General features: G+C 37.5%; 1 protein-coding gene across 3 annotated transcripts in view; it reads right to left on the reverse strand.

The window, feature by feature from the left end:
- Window positions 1-19,765, reverse strand: part of PDE3A (phosphodiesterase 3A) — a 370,054-nt gene that overhangs the window by 166,025 nt on the left and 184,264 nt on the right. Inside the window, exon 1 of one of the 3 annotated variants that reach the window (XM_070789996.1) lies at window positions 2,273-2,688. The exons of the other annotated variants lie outside the window; for them this stretch is intronic. The gene's annotated coding sequence lies outside the window, so the exon portion shown is untranslated. Of the gene's footprint in view, window positions 1-2,272; window positions 2,689-19,765 lie in introns of those variants that run through there. 3 annotated transcript variants of the gene reach the window in all.

Genomic DNA, 19,765 nt, shown 5'->3' on the forward strand with positions numbered 1-19,765 from the left:
TGAGATGGTTGAATGGCATCACCAATGAGACGGACATGAGTTTGAACAAGGTCCGAGAGCTGGTGATGGACAGAGAAGCCTGGTGTGCTTCAATCCCTGAAGTTGCAAAGAGTCGGACATGACTGAGAGACTGAACTGAGTTTTAACATCTTTGAAAACTGTGGAATAAAAGAAAAATTTAATTTCTTGGAAAAGGCTATGTAAATGTTAAAAATCAATCATATATTTCAACTTTGGCTACAGAATTACCTTAAAATGTATACTAAATTATACGCCACAGTTTGTTATGCCATATTCTCTACTAGTAATCTTATTAGTACATATTATTCATTCCTGAATTCACCTATTTACTCTTTCATTCACACATCCTTTCAACAAGTATCTATTGGGTACCCACAATATCTAGCCCTGTGTTCTACATACACATAATAAATGTGGCGACTGTACACCCCATGGCACCACAGGATCTTGACGTACCTTTAGAATCATTAATGAACTCTAGTACAGTGGTTAGGCATGTGGGTTCTAGAGGCTTGATTTACTGGTTCAAATTCCATATCTGATACTATAGTCAATTTTACTGGATACATGATCTTAGTTTATTTAATGTTTCTGTCCCTCAGTTTCCATATCTCTAATATTTAGATATGGAGTGTGTGCATGTGAAGTCGCTTCAGTCATGTCTGACTCTGTGTGACCCTATGGACTGTAGCCTGCTAGGCTCCTCTGTGCATGGGATTCTTCAGGCAAGAAATTCTTCAACCAACTGGAGTGGGTTGACATGCCCTTCTCCAGGGGATCTTCCCAATCCAGGGATCGAACCTGAATCTCTTCTGTCTTTTGCATTGGCAGGCAGGTTCTTTACCACTAGTGCCATCTATGCATCTAGCTCTGTTATTACATAAATTGCCATATATACACTGCCATGTGTAAAACAGACAGCTAGTGGGAAATAGCTGTATAGCATAGGGAGCTCAGCTTGGTGCTCTGTGATGACATAGAGGGGTGAGATGGGGTGAGTGGGAGGGAGGCTCAAGAGAGAGGAGATGTATGTTACTTATAGCTGATTTGCACTGTTGTACAGCAGAAACCTACATAATGTTATAAAGTTAATTATTCTCTAATTAAAAATTTAAAGAAAGCATGAAAAAATGACTGCTAAAAAACAAGGCTTAGTATAGTATCTACTATGTAGTAAGTACATAATGTTTAATGTTACATATTAATTTATAATTTTTATTAATTACATAATTTTATTGAGATGTTATTATATTCTAATTATTTAAGAAAACTATAGCTCAAATAATATACATGTGGTGCTGGTGGTTGTTTAGTCGGCAAGTCACTTCCTACTCTTTTGCAACCCCATGCAGTATAGCCCACTAGGCTCCTCTCTCCATGGGATTTCCCAAGCAAGAATACTGGAGTGGGTTGCCATTTATTTCTCCAGGGTATCTTCCTCCTGACCTAGAGATCAAAATCTCATCTCCTGTTTGGCAAGCGGATTCTTTACCACTGAGCCACGTGGGAAGCCATACATATGGTTACTTTGAGAATCCCATGGACAGAAGAGCCTGGTGGGCTACAGTCCATGGGGTAACAAGAGTCGGACACGACTGAGCGACTAAGCACAGCATAGTACCTTCAAGTGGGTCATTTATTAATTGGAAAACAAACTTCCAATGCAAGTGATAGGCCTAAAAACAATAAGCAAATAAACAAATTAAACAAACAAACAAATTAAACAAATACGTAAAATCCATGTAAATAGTTCTAAAATAACCACAATAAAGTGCTTTTAAGTACTGAGCAGCAAAACAAAATGTAGTTTCTTATGAAATATTAAACAAGGCATTAAGGCTTTAATTTATTAACTCTATCAACTTGAGGTGAAACCCAAATCTCTGAGCAGCATTGAATGTAACCATAAATCTGCATTTTAGAGTTTGTTCAACTACCATTTGTACTACCTCTGCCAATTTGGGTAATTGATCAGAAATCATACCAAAAACAATTTCACTCATTATTTCTAGCTCTTCACCTGTGGTCTTTAGAATGGATCTTGCTAGTATTTCTGTTATCCTATATATTCAGATTCCATTTATATAATGCCTCATTCAAGGCTATTTTCTCCAGAAAATTATTAAAACTCAGTCAAACCTCATGACATGAGGGCAACTTAATAAGATTAATCTATTAATACAAACTTGATCTTTCCTTAGAAGAAAAAATCGGAAATCCTAGGGAAAATAATGAAACTTAGATATTATACCTTCAGTTCAGTCGCTCAGTCGTATCCGACTCTTTGCAACCCCATGAATCACAGGACGCCAGGCCTCCCTGTCCATCACCATCTCCTGGAGTTCACTCAAACTCACGTCCATCGAGTCAGTGATGCCATCCAGCCATCTCATCCTCTGTCGTCCCCTTTTCCTCCTGCCCCAATCCCTCCCAGCATCAGAGTCTTTTCCAATGAGTCAACTCTTCGCATGAGGTGGCCAAAGAACTAGAGTTTCAGCTTTAGCATCATTCCTTCCAAAGAAATCCCAGGGCTGATCTCCTTCAGAATGGACTGGTTGGATCTCCTTGCAGTCCAGGGGACTCTCAAGAGTCTTCTCCAACACCACAGTTCAAAAGCATCAATTCTTTAGCGCTCAGTCTTCTTCACAGTTCAACTCTCACATCCATACATGACCACTGGAAAAAGCATAGCCTTGACTAGACGGACCTTTGTTGGCAAAGTAATGTCTCTGCTTTTGAATATGCTATCTAGGTTGGTCATAACTTTTCTTCCAAGGAGTAAGCATCTTTTAATTTCATGGCTGCAGTCACCATCTACAGTGATTTTGGAGCCCCAAAAAATAAAGTCTGACACTGTTTCCACTGTTTCTCCATCTATTTGCCATGAAGTGATGGGACCAGATGCCATGATCTTCGTTTTCTTGAATGTTGAGCTTTAGGCCAACTTTTTCACTCTCCACTTTCACTTTCATCAAGAGGCTTTTTAGTTCCTCTTCACTTTCTGCCATAAGGGTGGTATCATCTGCATATCTGAGGTTATTGATATTTCTCCCGGCAATCTTGATTCCAGCTTGTGCTCTTCTAGCCCAGCGTTTCTCATGATGTACTGTGCATATAAGTTAAATAAGCATCGTGACAATATACAGCCTTGACGTACTCCTTTTCCTATTTGGAACCAATCTGTTGTTCCATGTCCAGTTCTAACTGTTGCTTCCTCACCTGCATATAGGTTTCTCAAGGGGCAGGTCAGGTGGTCTGGTATTCTGATCTCTTTCAGAATTTTCCACAGTTTATTGTGATCCAAACAGTCAAAGGCTTTGGCATAGTCAATAAAGCAGAAATAGATGCTTTTCTGGAACTCTCTTGCTTTTTCGATGATCCAGCGGATGTTGGCAATTTGATCTCTGGTTCCTCTTCCTTTTCTAAAACCAGCTTGAACATCTGGAAGTTCACAGTTCACGTATTGCTGAACCTGGCCTGGAGAATTTTGAGCATTACTTGTGTGAGATGAGTGCAATTGTGTGGTAGTTTGATACCTTAGTTGTGGCAAAAACATTAACTCAAAAGGCCTCACATTTGGATGGCTTTAAGGCTTTTTTTTCTTTTTTCTTAATCAAGCATTCTCATATTGCTTGTGGTATAAACAACATGTAATTTTATAAATTGTAACATTAAAATTAATATGCTGAAAAATGGGAAAATTACTTTGATCCCCAAATCACTTATTTTGTGGACATATAATAATATAGATAGGTCACTACTTAGTTTTTAAGGTGTTACATAAAGCTGTAAAATTAAATTAGGACAAAATAAAATTAAATTAATTAAATTAGGGCAAAATTTCCACTTAACCGTCTTCCTTAAAAATGGTCTTAAAAATCAATAGTCTGACTTTTAAAAAATCTCAAAAATTCACATGACTTAAAAAATGAAACTCATTTTAAGTCTGATAAATGACATAAAGTACTGACTTCATTTTCATACAATTTCCTCATTGTGAAAATTACTTTTTTCCAAAAGTGTTTTTTTTTTTTTTGGTTAAAAACTTTAAGTCTTATTTTAGTCAATGCTTTAGCTATGTTTTTCAGTGCCAAGAAAACTTCAGCAAAATGACAAAATTCCAAACATTTTCCATGCTACTTGTCTTTCTCAAACAGCCTCACTTAGAGCGATTGTGGCAAAAAGGAGAGATTACATGGGCAATATATGCCAACCCCATTATACGTCCCTTGGGTTTCTTCCTTTTCCTCTTAATATTGCCAAAATGACTTTAGTTCCACATCTTTAATATGTAAGTTTTAATAAAACATGTGCATCTTGTCCTTAGTTCTTTAAATGCTGCTGGAAATAATTTACAATAAAGCCTGAAGACAGTCTCTCAACTCAGTTTTAAGGAAGAGTATATCCACATCCCCCAATGTGATAAAGCCTCTCAATTCTTCATGACTCCAAGACTCATCAGATACGTTGAAATTAATTTCATAGGTTTGTTTATACCACAATCAGTGTTCTTTTGCAGACAGAAGTTTCCTTGGAAATATATTCTCTTTTAGGACACATAAAATGTGTCCCTAAGGATGAAGGGAAGGAAACTGAAATATAAGATGGTGTGGCAAGAAAAAGGGAAGGGGGAGAAAAAAGATCAAGAGTATGATATAAAATCTTACTTAATGAACCAATGTGGGTAGAATTACAAGATCAAAAGGGATTACTATTTTCTTCTCTATTTTCTTCTCACCTCAAGTACTAGAATGGACTCATCCATTCTTTGTTTCTACTGTTTTCTTTTTTAAAGTAACTACTATGTACTAGAGCCTGTATTAAAGGCAAAACACAGAAAATAGGAACTTAAAAGTGAATCTGGAGAGAAAAATACAAATAAACAAAACATGAGGAAATAGATAAATGGCTACCTAACAATAGCTATTTTTGAAAAATACAATTCTGGGGAATTCCTTGACAGTCTAGTGGTTAGGACTCAGGGCTCTCATTGCCAGGAGCCTGGGTTTGAAATCTGGTTGGGGAACTCAGATCCTGTGAGCCATACCATGTGGCCAAAAAAAAAAAAAAAAAACCAACAAAACAAAAACAACATTCTGGGCTCTAGAAGAGGAAGCTCGATTAATGTATCAATTTATCACTGACTTTGTCAATTTGAATCAATAATGTACAGTGCATGGGATTCTTGTATTTTTTTTTTAATTTATCTAAATTGAAAACTCCCCTGTGTTTTGTTTTGTTTTTCCTTTTGTGGGAAAGAGGCATCTTAAAGGAAGTTTAAAATAAGACATTTTCTAGTAAACATTTTATTTGCTTCCAGCCATGAAGGGGAACTATTAAATATTTCACCAAGGTTTGTGTTTCAATATAAACGATGAGCTGGAAATGGAGAAAGGGATGAATTTTGACAAGCAAAATATTTGTACATAATCATAATTGCTGGGTCACAGCCAAAGTTTTAATAAAATTACCACAGTAAACACTTTAATTTCTCATCTTTTGTTGAGGAATTTAAAACTTAGAATTGTGGGATTTAAAAATGATGAGGAAGCACATGTGAAAATTGAAAATCATTGTCACTGATGGAAGTAACTTGGCGATTTTCCTGTTAGGATACATTTCTTCTTTTTTGGAAGTGGTCATGAAGGAATGACTGCTGCAATATGGTTTCTGGGTCCAGGGTAGGTACAAAACGCCCAAAATAGTATTCTTAGAAGATGGAAAATTCAATTTTTCAGAATCGATAAATTACACAAGGTACAGTCATAGCTTTAGATGTGTAGCCAAAGTGAACCTTCTAGCCTGAGCTAGTAATGTTTTTCCTCTTTCAAGCTGTTATTGTAAACTTTGAGAAAATTTTATTTTTGCAAGTTCTATATACTCAAAAGAGCTCATTAGAACTACAAAATAGACCCCTTAGAATAATATTCTAAAATATTACACGAACACAATTCTGACTGAAAAACAAAGTCAATTAGAGGAGGCTCTGAGAGATTAGGCTATGTCTTCAGTTTGTAAGTCAGTCTAAGAAATGTTTTTAAAACACTTAAAAATGGAATCCATTAAGTTGGCAGAGATTTTATTTTCAGTCTCTCTCCTTTTTGCTGATTTAACAATACAGGTCCTGTTATTCAAGTTACTGTACATATTACAGTGTATTTATTGAGTCTTTATAACAGTACATTGTGGTTAAGGGTAGATTCTGGAGTCAAATTTCTTGAAATCAAATCCCAATTTCACTCTTACTAGCTCCATGAATCTGGGTAAGTTATTTTATCTTTTCTAGGTCCAGTTCTCACATAGTAAAATGGAGACAATTATAAATTACCAATTCATAATTTTATGAAGATGAGATCCTCAATGTAAAACAATTCAATGGCTTCTCATTTTGCTTAGAATTACATTTGAACTCACTGCTATAATCTACAAGGCTTGAACACTGTTTATTGTTCCTGGAATGAATTTTTTCATTTCTTAGCACTGTTAGCTCATTCTCATCCTTCAGGTATAATTTCAAACAGCACTGCTTCAGAGATATTTTCCAAGACTAACCAGTAAGCCATCTTTCCATCCATGCCTCCATCCATCCAATATCAACAAGTATATACCAAGCAGCTACTCTCAGCCAGGTATGATACTAGGTACTGGAGTTAGGGAATAAATAAGAGGCCAGCCTTACCTTCATCTTTCCCATTACTCTTCAGCATGACCCTCTGATTCCTATACTTATGGCAGTCTGAAATTATCTTGTCTTTATTTCACTGTTTGCTTACTGTATGTCTCCAATTCTAGCAAGAGAGTTCGAGGACAGCAAAAATCTTTTGGTCTTATTTACTAAATGCACTGTGCCTGGCATCAGTTAAGGGACTCAATAAATATTTGTTTAAAGAATGACTGATTGGTTTACCCAGAAGTAAATGCATAAGGGAAGTTAACTAGTTAGGAATTTAAATGATGAGTTGATTAAAAAATTCTATAGCTGGAAAAATATCTCCAGAAGTAAATGCATAAGGGAAGTTAACTAGTTAGGAATTTAAATGATGAGTTGATTAAAAAATTCTATAGCTGGAAAAATATCTCTGTCTTCAATTTCATTCTCTCTAGAGTCTTCTTGCTATTAAAAAAAAATCTTGTGAAATATGTTTGTTAAATTATAATGAATAAAATGCCCTCTATTTTAGTTTTAAGATTCTGGGGTACCTCTTGATGGAAATGGAGACATTCTGAGTTGCCGTGCACTCAGGATGCAAACAAGAGAACACAAGTATGAAGACGATTTGTCCCTTCCCTTTCTAACTTAAGATTTTTCTTTCATCCCTTGCCTCATGTGGTCAAAGACTGCTAGTTTCCCATACATATAAATTTTTCTTTTTCACAGAAAAGAACGAAGTGTATGTATGGGAAAATATTTTTCTCTGCACAATTTCTGCAGAGATGACAATGTGCCTTGCTTAAAAACATTCCCTGACCTCCCCTCCCCAAGATCAGGAAGCCTTGGGACACAGTGTTGGCCAATCAGATATAAACAGAAGTCATCATGAGAAATGTCCAAGAAAATACTTTAAAAGGGGAAAGGTTTGGCTAGTGTATCTTTTTTGCCTTCTCCCTTTCTACTCTTCCTGCCTGGAAGCATTTTAGGATTCTGGAGATGAAGCAATAATCATCTGACCCAAAGTGACCAGGAAGAAAATATAATTGCTTCTGACCCAACATCTTGAAGCCATGAAAATGTCATCACTGAAATCAATTTGAGGAGACATGTACAAATGCAAACACACACATACACAGAGACACGTGTGCACATACACTTATGGGACAGGAGCAATAATGCCAGACAAAGAATAGGAAAGACCTTAGAGGAGAAACAGATCTACACATTAACTGAATCTGGGTTCATTCCAAAGCAAAATTATAACATACTAACTATATGATTGGTATACAGAGGAATCGTTTGTTTGATTCTCATTATGTATATGATACTTATATAAAATTCAACCTTGTGAATTTGAATTCAACAAAGATGGCAGAAATAATTATTGCTATATCAGTTCCCTTTGCTTCCATATATCTAGTTCTTGAATAAAAAATGACAATCACTATTTTTTCTTTAAGGACAAATGCCCGGAATGATGAGAATCAGGTATAACCAGTCTGGAAGACAGATTAAAACAGTGATTCTGAAAAACAAAAACAAAAACAGAAAACTGCCAACACCAATGTTTCTGAACGTAGTTGAGTTGTTTTATGGAAAACAATCTATAGTTGTTAATAGATGCTTGGGGGAAAATCACCTTAAAGGACTTTAGAAATATTGCTATTTTTAAGACAGAATTTCACATCTTTAATAATTTGACCTCAGTGTCAGCAATAAAGCAAATGAATTTCTCAACAGTCTCAATTTTTCAAATATACTTTATCTCAGAAACTGAACTCATTTCTCATGGAGCACCTATGTACCACAGAGCAGAGTTTGGGAAATAATGAATATTTTTTCAAAATGCTTCCATTCAAAAACTTGGAATTTCAGAGAAGAACAATAAAAAATATGAATATATATATATATATATATATATACATACACACTTGTAGATAAGTCATGACAATGAAGATTAACCACAAAATCTAGCATTTACAGTAATTTGTCTGATTTTTGTTTTTAAAATAAACACACAACAATTACATCAAGAAAGTAAAAAGACAACCCAGAGGGTGGCAGAAAATATTTACAAATCACAAATCTGATAGAGGGCTTGTATGTAGAATAATTGTGCAAAGGATACAGAATCCTGATATAACAAAATGAATTTAACCCACTGGGCAAAAGTCTGAACAGACATTTCTTCAAAGAAGATAAATGAATGCCCAACAGGTATACATGAAAAGATAGTCAACAATGTGAGCTACTGGGGAAAAGCAAATCAAAACCACAATTAAATACCACTTTACACGTCCTAGGATAGGTTTAAAACACACATACACACAGAAAACAACTACTGGTGAGGATGTGGAGAAATAAGGGAGCCTTTACGGTAAAGTGGTACAGCCAACCTCGTCTTTTCACTCCAAGGTATACATCTGAGAGAAATGAAAAACTATGTCAACAAAATTTGAATGTGAGTGTCCATACAAACATTATTCATAATAGCTGAAAAATGCAAACAACTCAAATGCCCACTCTTTAATAAATGGAGAACTAAAAATATGATCTACTCATACCATACAATTCAATTTAGCAATAAAAAGGAATGAAGTGTTGATAAAAGCTGCAACACTTATCGGAGAAGGCAATGGCACCCCACTCCAGTACTCTTGCCTGGAAAATCCCATGGATGGAGGAGCCTGGTAGGCTGCAGTCCATGGGGTCGCTGAGGGTCAGACACGACTAAGCGATTTCACTTTCATTTTTCACTTTCATGCATTGGAGAAGGACATGGCAACCCACTCCAGTGTTCTTGCCTGGAGAATCCCAGGGATGGGGGAGCCTGGTGGGCTGACGTCTGTGGGGTCACACAGAGTTGGACGTGACTGAAGTGACTTAGCAACACTTATATCACAGCATCTTCACAACATTATTCTAAGTGAAAGAGATTAATCACAAAGGGCCACAAATAGTCCTGTAAGAAAAGTCCAGGATAGGAAAATTGATAGACAAAATAGATTAGTAATTGACTTAGGTTGGATGTCGTAGGGAAGCAGACAGGAGAGGGAGGTGATTGTGGATGTGGAAAGGGTTTCTTTCAGAGATGCTGAAAATGTTCTGGAATTAGATAGTGGTAAGGATTGCACAAATCTGTGAACTATGAAAAACCAATGAATTTTATACTTCAACTGGATAAATTTATGGTATCTGAATGATATCTCTATAAAACTCTTTCTCTCTTTTTAAAAAATAAGCAAACACACCTCTATGTACACACACATTCCACATTAAGGAACTACTTAAGGAAAAATTCTATGTATTGGATTCATCTCTATTTAAATTTGAGGTGTATTATTGAAAATACTGCAGAACAGACAATTAAAATTACTTCTTCATTTGTAAGATATTTTAACTGTATTAAACAATAAGTTTAAGCATGACTTGTTTCTAGCAGCAAGTGATAAGCACATGCCTGGTGACTGCTGTTCCTACTACTAGTCACTCTGGAATTACTTAGGAAACCTTCCACTTAGACTGGTTCTACCTACAGAATCTGAACCAAGGGAAGATTTTGTAGGTGCCAACATTGTTTTTGTCTCTAAATTGGCTCCAGGAGTAATTAATTATCCACTAAAGGGATACAATATCTGACATTTGGGGATTTGCTTTTTTAAACTGTGATTTATGCAGTTACTTTCATTTTCCTTTTCTGTGAGCAAAATGCCTCTCAAAATATTTGAGTATCATTGACAGCATTAACGGAGCTTCCCAGGTGGTGCTAGTGATAAAGACACCACCTACCAATGCAGGAGACATAAGAGACATTGGCTCAATCCCTGGGTTGGGAAGATCCCCTGGAGTAGGGCATGACATCCCACACCAGTATTCTAGTGTGGACAGAGGAGCCTGGTGGACTACAACCCATGGGGTTGAAAAGAGTAGGACACAACTGAAGCCACTTCGCATGCAGGACACCATTAGCAAGGGTATTTAAAACTTATTTAAAAAATCTTCTTGTAATAATAATCTTCAGATATTTAATGTTTGGCCCAACACATGATATTCTACACATATTAACATCAATAAACATATAAGCCAATATACATGTCAAGAGCTGTTAGATGCTTTGTGTACAATGAAGACAGAGATGGAATTATGATAATCTCACTTTAACAGAGGAGAAAGATACATACGCAAAGTAAGATAAAACATAAGCACATATTTGTTTCTCCTGCTACTGGCTGACTCTTTACTGTGTTGCCAGGTACGCAGTGAGTATTTTCTAAGCAGGTGAAAGGCTAACAGAGTTTTTCCAAGAGAATGCACTGGTCATAGCAAACACTCTTTTCTGACAACACAAGAGAAGACTCTACACATGGACATCACCAGATGGTCAATACCAAAATCAGACTGATTATATTCTTTGCAATCAAAGATGGAGAAACTCTATACAGTCAGCAAAAAGAAGACTGGGAGCTGACTGTGGTTAAGCTCATGGACTCCTTATCACCAAACTCAGACTTAAATTGAAGAAAGTAGGGAAAACCACTATACCATTCAGGTATGACCTAAATCAAATCCCTTACGATTATATAGTGGAAGTGACAAATAGATTCAAGGGATGAGATCTGATAGACAGAGTGCCTGAGAACTATGGACGGAGGTTCGTGACATTGTACAGGAGGCAGTGATCAAGACCATCCCCAAGAAAAAGAAATTTAAAAAGGCAAAATGGTTATCTGAGGAGGCCTTAAAAATAGCTGAGAAAAGAAGAGAAGCTAAAGGCAAAGGAGAAAAGGAAAGATATACCCATTTAAATGCAGAATTCCAAAAAAAATCAAGGAGAGATAAGAAAGCCTTCCTCAGCAATCAATGCAAAAAAATAGAGGAAAACAATAGAATGGGAAAGACTAGAGATCGCTTCAAGAAAATTAGAGATACCAAGGGGACATTTCATGCAAATATGAGCACGATAAAGGACAGAAAAGGTATGGACCTAACAGAAGCAGAAGATATTAAGAAGAGGTGGCAAGAATACACAGAAGAACTATATAAAAAAGATATTCATGATCCAGATAATCATGATGGTGTGATCACTCACCTAGAGCCAGACATCCTAGAATGCGAAGTCAAGCAGGCCTTAGGAAGCATCACTATGAACAAAGCTAGTGGAGGTAATGGAATTTCGGTTGAGCTGTTTCAAATCCTAAAAGATGATGCTGTTAAAGTGCTACACTCAATATGCCAGCAAATCTGGAAAACTCAGCAGTGGCCACAGGACTGGAAAAGGTCAGTTTTCATTCTAATCCCAAAGAAAGGCAATGCCAAAGAATTCTCAATCTACCACACCACTGCACTCATCTCACATGCTAATCAAGTAATGCTGAAAATTCTCCAAGCCAGGTTTCAACAGTACATGAACTGTGAACTTCCAGATGTTCAAGCTGGATTAAGAAAAGGCAGAGGAACCAGGGATCAAATTGCCAACATCTGTTGGATCATCAAAAAAGCTAAAGTTACAGAAAAGCATCTATTTCTGCTTTATTGATTAAGGCAAAGCCTTGATTGGGTGGATAACAACAAACTGTGGAAAACTGTTCAAGAGATGGGAATACCAGATCACCTGACCTACCTCTTGAGAAATCAGTATGCAGGTCAGGAAGCAACAGTCAGAACTGGCCATGGAACAACAGATTAGTTCCAAATCAGGAAAGAAGTACGTCAAGGCTGTATATTGTCACCCTGCTTATTTAACATATATGAAGAGTACATCATGAGAAACACTGGGACGGATGAAGCACAAGCTGGAATCAAGACTGCAGGGAGAAATATGCAGATGACACCCCCCTTATGGCAGAAAGTGAAGAAGAACTAAAGAGCCTCTTGACGAAAGTGAAAGAGGAGAGTGAAAAAGTTGGCTTAAAGCTCAACATTCAGCAAACTAAGATCATGGCATCTGGTCCCATCATTTCATGGCAAATAGATTGGGAAACCTTGGAAACAGTGACAGACGTTATTTTGGGGGGCACCAAAATTACTGCAGATGGTGACTGTAGCCATGAAATTAAAAGACATTTGCTCCTTGAAAGAAAAGCTATGAACAACCTAGACAGCATATTAAAAAGCAGAGGCTTTACTTTACCAACAAAGGTCCATCTAGTCAAGGCTATGGTTTTTCCAGTAGTCATGTATGGATGTGAGATTTGGACTATTAAGAAAGCTGAGCGCTGAAGAATTGGTGCTTTTGAAATGCGGTGTTGGAGAAGCCTCTTGAGAGTCCCTTGGACCACAAGGAGATTCACCCAGTCCATCCTATGGGAAATCAGTCCTGAATGTTCATTCAAGGGACTGATGCTGAAGCTGAAACTCCAATACTTTGGCCACCTGATGTGAAGAACCTACTCATTGGAAAAGTCCTTGATGGTGGGAAAGATTGAAGGCAGGAGGAGAAGGGGTTGACAGAGGGTGAGATGGTTGGATGGCATCACCGACTCAATGGACATGAGTTTGAGTACGCTCCAGGAGTTGGTGATGGACAGGGAAGCCTGGAGTGCTGCAGTCCATGGGTCACAAAGAGTTGGACATGACTGTGTCACTGAACTGAACTGATGCATTATTTTGTAAAGTCCTTGAAATAATCCCCCTGGAGTCATATAATTTCCCCTGTTGTTTAAATGATGAAATTGTGACATACAGAGAAAGTGCCTTACTATGTGGAATCTGCCAAAGGTCCCACAGCAAGAATGCACAAAGCAAGGTCTACCATTCAAGCACTAGCTCTAATCCTCTATGTTACACTCCCCACATATCACAAAGGAATAAGTTGCTAATATAATCACAAATTTGGAAGCAATAAATTCTTCCTTGAGAGGCAAAAGCAATAGTGAGAGCTGAGCTAAGATGCTAAGATGAGAGCTAAAGACAGGATGCAATGTCTGTGATGGGTTTTTGATACAAACAGGCAATTACCAAGGATTCTAGACAGGTTAGGGTTAAGACATACAGATGTTTGTACATAAAGTTAAAGGGTTCAGAGTACATTTTAAAGGCAAAAGAAAGCATCGAACACATTAAAGTAGCAATTTTATGATCATTCCTGTGCTTTAGGAAAAGACAAGTCTATAAACATATTTGCAAATTATTCACATAGTTGCAAATTATTCATGCGATGGAGTAATTTGTGGGAAGGAGATAAATGGCAAGATCACTTAGGAGAGGGGTCCACAATTGTTTTGGCACCAAGTATCGGTTTCATGAAGACAAGTTTTCCATGGACCAGGGTAGGGGCGTGGTTTTAGGATGATTCTCATAAGGGGCCCTGAAAGTAGATCCCTCACATCTCAATTCACAGGAGGGTTTGTGCTCTTAGGAGACTCTAATGCTCCACTAACCTTATAGGAGGAGGAGCTTGGGCAGTAACTTGAGCAATGGGGAGTGGCTATAAATACAGATGAAGCTTTGCTTACTTGCAAGCTGCTCACCTCCTGCTGTGCGGCCTGGTTCCTAATGGCCACAGAGCAGTACCAATCCATGGCCTGAGGGTTGGGGACTCTTGACTTAGAAAAGTGTGAAAGTGTAGTTGCTCAGTCTGACTCTTTGCGACCCCACAGACTGTAGCCTACCAGCCTCCTCTGTCCATGGGATTTTCCAGACAATAGTACCGGAATGGATTGCCATTTCCTTCTCCAGGGGATCTTCCCAACCCAGGGGTCGAACCCAGGTCTCCCACATTGTAGATAGACTCTTTACTGTCTGAGCCACCAGGGAAGTCTTGGGGACTCTTGACTTAGAGGACCCCTGCTAAATAAAGAATTAAAATAATATTTTCAACTTTAAGTCCATTCCCATTTCATTCTTATCCCCCACAGGAATTCTACTCAATTCAACATGCATTTGAAATGGGATACAAGCATCTGACTCTTTCACATTCACTGAAGAAGACCATAAAATGTCATATCATTTATTTTCACCTGAAGTTGCAGCTGTTTCAACAGCTAAAATTAACCAAAGAAAAGCAAAGCGTAATAAATTAGAAACACAAAGAAAGGAAATAGAGAACAAAGAAAGGACAGTCTTGCTCTATTATCCCTTTAAATAGTTAATTTAAATCTCAATTGTAGCTTGAACACTTTTAAAGGATCCTTGAGCCATAAATTATACCCAAGATCTAGTATGGTTGACAAGCACTCAGAATTCCATGTTTTTTATTACACAAGTTAGTGTAAGGGCTCTTTCCACTCAAAACACTGCACTTTAATTATGAATGTGAATATGGATGAGACGATAAAAAAGTTAATCTCATGATATGCATTACCAATTAGAGATAGATTATACTCTCCTTATCAACTGAGTAGCTCAAACAAAGGATCAAGACTTTTTAAAGTCAAGGATACACATGCTTCAATGAAGAGACCTATATTACCAATGTACTATTTGCTAATTCCACAATTATTAAGCACTTACTACCAGATGCTGGGTTATATAAGAGAAAAAAAAAACTAGATGATTGTCTACCTCAAAGGAACTCTCATTCACTGGAGGGAAAGAAACATGTAAATAAAGAATTAAATGTAATATTAGAACCCTTAAACTATCTGTTCCTCACAGAAATACTATATTAAACCATTTCATATGTGTTTTGAAGGTTTAAGAGGATTTTGATAAAAAGAAAGAAACGGTGTTTGAAGGATAATCCCAAGTGAACAGAATATGAAACTGCATGGATTATATATTCAGGAAAAGGGGACTAGTCCACTGATGGCCTGCATTTAGGATGCACTACGAAAGATCTGGGGTTTCCCTGGTGGCTCATGTGGTGAAGAATCCACCTGCAGTGCAGGAGACCTGGGCTCAATCCTTGGGCTGGGAAGATCCCCTGGAGGAGGGCATGGCAACCCACTCCAGTATTCTTGCCTGGAGAATCCCCATGGACAGAGTAACCTGGCAGGCTATATATAGTCCATGGGGTTGCAAAGACAACTGAAATGACTAAGCACACACAAAAAAGAGGTGCATGTAGTTGGGTGGGCACCAAATTTTGAAGGGCCTAATATGGCAGGCTAAGAACTTGGAATATTTATACCATGGGTTTAAGACTTTCACTGCTTTGTTCAGATTTGTTCTTGAGACAGAGCTCATCTAAGAAAATGTATACAGATTTGGGGTCAGGTGAAGGTGGGAACCTACATGAAGACCAGTTAAGAAATAAGTCTATAATCTAGGCAAGAGATAAGGAGGAACTGAGCCACAGAAATGGAGGAGATGGGGTAGAGGGAGAGAGATTTCTGACGTGGAATTTGGTTAACATTTATACACTTCCCTGGTGGCTCAGACCGGAAATAATCAGCCTGCAATGCAGGAGACACGGGCTCAATTCCTAGGTTAGGAAGATCCCCTGGAGAAGGGAATGGCTACCCATCTAGTATTCTTGCCTGGAGAATTCCATGGGTGGAGGAGCCTGGTGGGCTACAATCCATGAGCTCACTAAGAGTTAAACACAACTGCGCAACCAACACACTTTTTTTTTTTCCCCGTATATACTGCTGCTGCTGCTGCTAAGTCACTTTAGTCGTGTCCGACTCCGTGCGACACCATAGACGGCAGCCCACCAGGCTCCCCCGTCCCTGGGATTCTCCAGGCAAGAACACTGGAGTGAGTTGCCATTTCCTTCTCCAATGCATGAAAGTGAAAAGTGAAAGTGAGTCGCTCAGTCGCATCTGACTCTTAGCGACCCCATGGACTGCAGCCTACCAGGCTCCTCCATCCATGGGATTTTCCAGGCAAGAGTACTGGAGTGGGGTGCCATTGCCTTCTCTGTTTTGTATACACTACCATGTGTAAAATAGCATAGATAGCTAGCTCAGCTTGGTGCTCTGTGGCAATCTTGATGGGTAGAATGGAGGGTTCAATCAACATATAGCTGATTCACTTTGTTATGCAACAGAAACCACATAACACTGTAAAGCAACTATACCCTAATTTTAAAAAATGCAAATAAAGACAGTGATAGAAAAGGGAATATATTACTCGTATTCTATGTACTTTCTATACTGTGTTCAAAACATCTATCTTAAAAAATTCAAACTCCTTGATGGCAAGTCTATATGCGATCCACTGAGCCTAACACTGTGCTTGGCACCTAGGATATGTTCCAGAACTAATAAATTATATCTTTACTTAAATGCTGAAATATCAATTAGCAATACAACATAGACAAAAGAGTAATAATACAGTGGTACAGTCTGAGTTCTAATATCAAGTGAATACCGTAATTGTATTGTGTTTGGAAGTTTTCTCAATACAGCATGGGACACCTAATTCAGTTTTACAGGTTGATTTCAGGAAGTTTCTATAAAGAAGAAACTGATACACAGAAATCTGACCTCAATGTGCCTGTTCAACCCCACTGTTTGCCTCACGGTGTCAGTACTGCTCACATTCACATGGAACATTAGTTATTTGCCTGTCATTTCTAACCACATCAGTGCTGTCAATTTAAATTTGTAAACTCAAGAGATCAGAGACTTTGTCTAACTCATTTTATACACAAAACAGCACAGCTAGCTCTTATTGAATGTTGGTCATTATGGCTATTTAAAATACTTTCCAAAATAAAAGTCAAAAATTTTCAAATATCTATACAGCACACCTACTAACTACTCAGTGTTAATTATAATGTGACTAAGGCCTGGCATCCTAATCTACATAGTCCTTATCACAGATTTTGCCAGAATTTGCCTTCTTGTCCAAAGCATCTATTATTACTTTAATTTATAGTACTTCACAAAGCTTTGTCTGACTCTAGATATATAACTATGTTGTTATTCAGAGAGTATATTAGCAAATAAACAAAAACTAGTTAAAAACAAAGTTAGTTAAGGTGTTCAGTGGATTTCCTTCATATTTTGTTGTTTGCTACTTGTAACTCTGAGAGCAGAGCCTAGAACTTTAAGGTATAAATTTATCCATTTAGCAATCACAGAATACAAATCTATCAGGCACGGGACATAAATTTTTTAAACAAGCTCTTATTCTATAGTTTCAAAAACTGAATAAAAATAGAAGTCTAAGACAGAGAATAAACAATTTAATGATTATTCAAAATTTTTGATATAAAAGAAATCCTCTAATAATAGTCTCTCTGAGTATTCAGTTAACTTCTTAGGTGTTTTAGAAATTCCTATTCCTGTCAAAATTGTGCCATCATTTAATAATGGCCTAATATCGTAACTGTCAATAATTCCCTAATAAAGCTATACAATTTAAGGTTCAAATAAATTGTTACAGTGGATTTTTTCCAACAGGACAAACTTCACATTATCCTTTAAGATTTACCATGGGGCTTCCCTGGTGGCTTAGAGGTAAAGAATCTGAATACAATGCAGGAGACTTGAGGGAGACGGTCCGGTACCTGGGTCGGGAAGATTCCGTGGAAGAGGAAATAGCAACCCACTCCAGTATTCTTCCCTGGAAAATTTCATGGACATGGGAGCCTGGTGGGCTACAGTCCATGGGGTTGCAAAGAGTTTGACGTGACTGAGTGACTAAATGACAACAACTAAACTTTATGATATGAGTGACCTTCCGAAATCCATTCAATTTCTCCTAGCTTCAATTCCTAAGTAAATGGGGGGCACTGCTTATTCATCTCAAAGGGATTCTATGACAGAGTAAATGAGAGAATAAACACAGAAGTGCTTTCTTATCCAATGTAATGGCTGTGAGTCAAAGAAAAAAAATCTCCTTAAAATTGTGAAGCAATTCCTAAAACAATTGATTATGTGTTTTGTAAATTTAACATGTGGTCAAGCATCAGAAATATAAGGTGATCTTTAAAATTACTCCTCTTCACCTCAAATAAACATTATTTTGCCCTATAATAATGGAATACAGAGATAATTGTTCATAACATGTCATAAATTATCCTCCAGGAACAAATAAATGAGAAATATGTTCACATAGATGATGTTTTTGAACATGAGGGACAGTGATTTTGCTGAAATTTTTTTCTTTGTTGTTGCTTAGTCGCTCAGTGGTGTCTGACTCTCTGCGACCCCATGGACTGTAGCCTGCAGGCTCCTCTGTCTATGGAATTTCTCATGTAAGAATACTGGAGTGGGTTGCCATTTCCTCCTCCAGGGTATCTTCCTGACCCAGGGATTGAACACACATTTCCCGCATTGCAGGCAGAATCTTTACCACTGAGCCATCAGGGAAGCCCTTTTGCTGAGATTAGTAGAATGAATATTGGAGCACTTGTGTTTTGGAAAGTTAGAATAAACAGAAACAGGTCTAATAGGATGAAGCTAAGAGGAGAATTGTGTATGGGCATCAGAAATATGTCCTGATAAGGAAAAACTCTGTTAGCCTTTGGGAACTTCAAGTGGCCTAGTATGAGTGACATTTCCAAGGATCAGACCTCTGGATTATCACGAGAGAGTGCTTTTCTTAGCTGAAATCTGAATGAGACTACAATGAATCTCTTCTTTCTCCAGATTTCAATTCTGATACTATAAGGTTTTAATGAAACCCAATCAGAACCTAGACTGAATGGAGGTGTTTAAAAACATGGCTACTTTCTACAAAATAAACAGAGCCTTATTCTAATTAATATACGAAAGATGAAAAGGCCTGGGGGAGAACTTGATTGATTCACGTTCTGTTTTTTAATTTGTTAAGCTCAGTGAGGCATGGACATTTCTCTTTTCAATTTACTAATTAATTTTAACTTGAAAAGAAGGGGGGGGTTAAATGGGATTTTTCCATAATACTGATTCTTAATAGAATATATTTTTAGAGTCATTCATATTGATTGGTAGATTCATCCAATCTGTGAAAAATTATATTCGAATCTACTACTTGGCACTCACATTAGATTCATAATCTCACAAAATGTGTACTCTGAGTCTTACATTCACTTTCTGGAGAAGGGTATGCCCATGAGATATAGTAAGTCAAGTTTCTCTGACTCTCTAATGTCTTAAGTACTATGGACTTCGATATATTTTAGAAACTATGGCTTCAGTGTTCACACTAAGGAAAAGATGTGATAATAAGAGCATTCTCTAGATTTCATTGATCATTGTGAGAAGTGAAAGGAATGGC

Source organism: Bos indicus, chromosome 5, assembly GCF_029378745.1.
Source record: "Bos indicus isolate NIAB-ARS_2022 breed Sahiwal x Tharparkar chromosome 5, NIAB-ARS_B.indTharparkar_mat_pri_1.0, whole genome shotgun sequence".
Lineage (NCBI taxonomy): Eukaryota > Metazoa > Chordata > Mammalia > Artiodactyla > Bovidae > Bos > Bos indicus.